Here is a 5,006-nt window from a genome sequence, read left to right as displayed (position 1 = left end):
CCACCTATCTTATCTAGATAGACATGCAGAGACAATAATAAGCACAAAAACAAGACAGAGCAAAACAAAGCAACAAAAGGAAACAAAACAACAGCAAAACAACCCAAAAAACGACGACAAAAAAAGAGAAAAGCCTATAAACAGTTCCAGGTCTGTTTGTTGACCTTTAGGCATGTTTTCCGGGCGAGGACAAGGTTTTATGAACTGGCACTGGGTGACTGTGGCAGGGGTAGAGGTTCTACCTGCGTTGTAGCCGATCGCTCCTAAAGCACTCTGGCCCTCTCTCTGGCCCAATACTTCCCCTCAGCTGCCAGGCACAAGGGCCTGTGTGATTTCTACCTCTGGGGGCCCAGAGACCTTGTAGCAGGCAGCCTCGTTCTGGTAATCACCAACATTTACCAAAATGCTTTCCATTTATTTGTTTTGCTTACCTTTTCTTTCTTTCACCAGTCACTACAGCTAACTTCCTGGGAACCATCAGTGTGTGCAGTAAAAGCTCGCACTCATGCCAGAGTTCAACAGTCGGGTTGGTTTTCACCTTGGTTAAAGGACATCGCTGTTGGTTGGCGTGAGGCGACGGGCCAGAGCATCCCTGCATCCTCTCTTCACAGGCCCAGCTTCTCCAGAAGGTGGTCAGTGATCACACCTTCCTCGTGGTGTGATCCCTAGTGGCATAGTGGGTTTCGCATCGGGCTGTTAACCACAAGGTCAGCAGTTTGACTCCACTAACCTCTCCATGGGGGAAAGAGGAGGCGGTCTCTGCCCATAAAGAATGATCGCCCCAGAGACCCCAAGGAGCAGTTCTACTCTGTCCTATAGGGTGGGTCTGAGTCACAATGCATTCAGTGGCAGTTGGTTTGGGTTGTTTTCTCATAGAGGCAAGGGCAGCAGTTTGAATCCACCAGGTGCTCCAAGAAAGAAAGATGAGGCTCCCATCAAGCTATACAGTGTTAAGAACCCCAGCTAGGGTCAGCATGAGTCAGAATCGACCTCCTGATCCAGGTTTGGGGTTTTCACACATGGGACGTCCCAGCTCTGGGGACTTTAGCTCTCCCCCATCATGATAGCTTGGGACAGACTGAAGCCGAAGGCAGTCTGGCGATCTGCCTCACAATTCACCTGAGGAAGGCGGGCAGAGCTCATGGAAAGTGTCGGACACGAAGCCTAGGCCACAGGAGACTACTCTGACGCGGGAGGAGTTTCGAACGCGGGGTACATCGAATCCTCGGGAGGCTGGGGCACAGGAGCACACGTGGGGTGGCATGGAACAACAGGAAAGGATTCTCTCACCATTCTGGTGGCTCTAAGACCAAAGTCAAGGGTCAGTAGAACTATGCCCCCTAAAGGCTTCATGCCCAGCTCTTCGCACCGGTGCTGCCGGCAACCCCTCACCTATAGATGTATCACTGCCATCGCCACCACCATCATCACAGGGACTTCTCCCATTGCACCTGCTCCTTCTTACAAGGGCACCGGTCCGGAGGATGAAGGCCCACTGTACTGCCTTCATTTCAACCCAATGACATCCGCAAAGACCCTGTTTTCAGACAAGGTCAGTCACAGGGACGAGGTTTGGGCTTATCCCGTGGGGAGGACACAGAGGCAACCAGAGCAGGGCAGTGCTGCCGTGGGCAGCAACCTCCTAGAGGTGTCCAGTGCCATGAGACCCGAAGAACTGATGGTGCCTGGCTACCGTGTCTGAACATTTGAACCCGATTCTGTGATGGAATCCTGAGCAAATGGAGGGAAACGCAGAACAGACTGTCAAGTTCTCAAGGAATCCAGGCACCCGGGAGCCCTGGAGCCTGGAGGCGGGTCCAAACCGCACCCCACTAGGCCGTTGAGGACATTCTGACTCATACAATCCTGCAGGACTATGTGGAACTGCCCCTGGGGGTTTCTGAAGATGGAAACCTTCATGGGAGCAGAAGGAGCCCTGGTGACAGTGGCTTATGCGTTAGGCTGCCAACCACCGGCCCCTCCTAGGGAGCAAATTAGGGGTTTTTTTGCTCCTATAGATTTAGTCTTGGAAACTCACAAGGGCAGTTTTACTGGGTCCTATAGGATCACTATGATGGAAGCCAATGGGTCCCTGAAACTATTCTCTTTGAAAGGTGACATCAACAATAGCTCCTTGAATTCTTCCTAAAACAGACAGCTCACCTAGTCAAGGGCGCCTGCCTAGAGCACTGTGGTCTTTAGGATCCATCAGCATGGAATCGAGGGGCGCCCCTTGGGGGGAGTACTCAAACATTCCGCCGCTAACCAGGTCTCAGGTTTGAATTCACCAGTGGCACTGCGGGGGGACTCGGCCCAATGGCAAGTTTGCTTAAAATATCCAAACACTGCCATAGAGTTGATTTCATAGCAACTCCGGCGTGATGGGTTACACACTGGGCTGCTACACTCAAAGTCGGCAGTTCGACTCCCCTGGTCGCTCTATGGGCGAAAGACGAAGACTTGCGCTGCCGGACGCATTCACAGCCTCAGAAACCCAAAGGGGCAGCGCTGCTCTGTCCTCCGAGGTCACTAGAAGTCGGAACTTGGCTTCCTCCCCGAATCAAACCGGCAACAGCAACTTGAGAGCTTGGAGGGGGAAGTTCAGGGAGCAGTGATGTAGGTTACCGGTGGAGGAGAGACTCAGAGAGCAACAGTGAGGCTGGTTGTGGGCTCAGACTACCACCCAAGCCCTGGGCTGCACATTGAGAAGCCATTAGAGTGTTTTGACACGTCTAGTCCCCCAAATAATCTTAAGGCGGAGGGCGGGGGATGGGAGGAAAGATCACAGGCCAGGTCAGGGCCACCGGGCCGCAGAAAAGCTGGGTGGTCAATGATGTGGGGAGAGAGGCAGGAACCGATGGCCCAACAGACATGACCTTTGAAAAGCGTGCTCTCCTAAGGCATCCCCTCTGACCACAGACCAGGGATGTGAGCAGCTGAGGGAATGCGTTAGAAAAGTGTATTCTATGGCAGATATAGTTGGTTCAAACTGAACTCTATCATCTGATCTCCCTTTGAAAAGTTGTTCTAGTTTTTAACATGTTCAGTCTTCTTTTCAAGGGGGCTATTTTGTCATTGTTGTTAGGTTTGGGTTGTGCTTTGTCTTCGCATGTCCGACAGATGACATCCAGGACGGGTGAGTCTATAAGCAGTAACAGGACTAGTGGTTTCTCGGGAGTCTGCGCGGCGGGGATGGTGATGAGGCACTAATAATGCGGACAAGAGACAGATCGTAGTAATAATTGTTCAACTCTTCGTGTTAAGATCGAACGATTGTATGATGTAGGGATTGTGTGCCAATGAAACTTTTTTTAAGTGAAAAGGAAAAAAAAAAGGAATCTAACCTTGCCTCCTAAGGCACTCAGGTGATTCTGCCAACAATTTCAGGGACTCACAGTTGAAGCCCACCTACCAGGTTAAGAATCCTCGATTCTTAATGAATGCAGAGCAGCAGGCTGGACCTCCTGGGTACAGCCTGGATGCCAAGTTCCCGCCCCGAGTTCCTAGTGGGGGGTGGCGCTGGGCCCACCACGTGCTTGCCTATAGCCATCCTCACTGGATGAATCAGAAACCCCACAGACCACCCCCCACCCGCACACCCACCCTCTGCAGTCAGAAAGCAAGCTGTGGCTTGGAAGGAAGCCTTAAAATTCTCCAAGTGGTCTTGCGCTGCCCTGCCGTGAGCCCCTTCCAGCCAGGAGGGAAAAGGGCAGCGCCCAGCCACACCAGGCCCAGCTGGCTTCTCCCACTGCCAGGCCTTCCAAGCGGGGTAGGAGGCCTGTTTGCCTGATACACCCCCCACCCCCACCGTAAGAGCACTCATCACGGGGTCTTAGACCAGACCAGGGTTCTCAGACCAGACCAGCTCACACACGGGGACAGCCGAGGACGGCGCAGCCCTGGGTGGGCAGTGTTGTATCCTGCGATGCATAGGGTAGCTGAGTCGGAAGGGACTTGAGGACACCTAGCGACCCCCGCCCACATCTGGTATCAACCCACTACCCCCTCAGTCCTCTGCCTGGGGGGCATCTCCATGTACCCCCGACCCTGGGCTTCCAGGGCCCGTGAAGCACACCTGTTCACCGAGAGTCTTCAACTGCCTGCCTTCCCTTCTCTTCCTGGACCACCTGGCCAGCCTGAACCCTTACTGATGATCACATGGGGCGGCTGGCTTAGTGCAGAACAAACAGATACCCAACAGGGGGCTACCAGGGCATTCCACATCCACATCCCCGTTTTTATCTCAGAATCCCCCACTGAATTACCTGAGTACTCTGGGAGGGCCCCATTTCCACCCCTTGGCACCTGCTGGCCTCCCTGGAGACCTCTCCCGGGAGAGAGAAGCTGAAAGTAGGCGAGGGAAGAGGATTTCAAAGAAATTGCTGCCACGAGGGTTCTCCATGGGCAGCCAGGCAACTTTGAAGGCATCCTTCCAGGGCAGGGTAGGGAAGGGCAGGACCAGATGGGACTCACACAGGATGAGTGACCAAGACCCAAGCTTCGCACATACCCCAAGGCCACCCTGACCTCCTGCTCCTACCCCCAGGGCATTCAAAGACCAGGCAAGTTGTTGTTGGTTTTTCTTTTTGTTTTGTTTTGGTTTTTTTTTTGTTGAAAAATATAAAATTTTAATAAAGGCTACATCTCTTAATTACAATAATTATTGTACCAAGTGATTTTTCCTTAAATGATCTCTTTATAATGCATCATTTACAGAATAAGTAGAACAAGATGTCATGGCAAAAGTCATCGAGTACAAGACTTATAATAAAAAGGCATAAAATATATTTGTACATAAGCCCCTTTCAAAAAACAAGGGAGGTTTGAGCCCTGAATATAGGGCGACTCACGGCGCGGGCCGCCGTGCAGGTACAGGTACTGTACTGAGTTAAGTCAAGCACTGGGGATGGTGGATTCACACTCCTTTGCCGTACGGTATATACAGACGAGTAGTACAAGGTAGCAATGGCAAACAGAAGTAAAGTACAGGTTAACTGAACACGAAA

Source organism: Echinops telfairi, unplaced genomic scaffold (genome assembly GCF_000313985.2).
Source record: "Echinops telfairi isolate 266 unplaced genomic scaffold, ASM31398v2 ScPeMD7_7458;HRSCAF=8496, whole genome shotgun sequence".
NCBI lineage: Eukaryota > Metazoa > Chordata > Mammalia > Afrosoricida > Tenrecidae > Echinops > Echinops telfairi.
Note: the sequence above shows the minus strand (reverse complement) of the source record.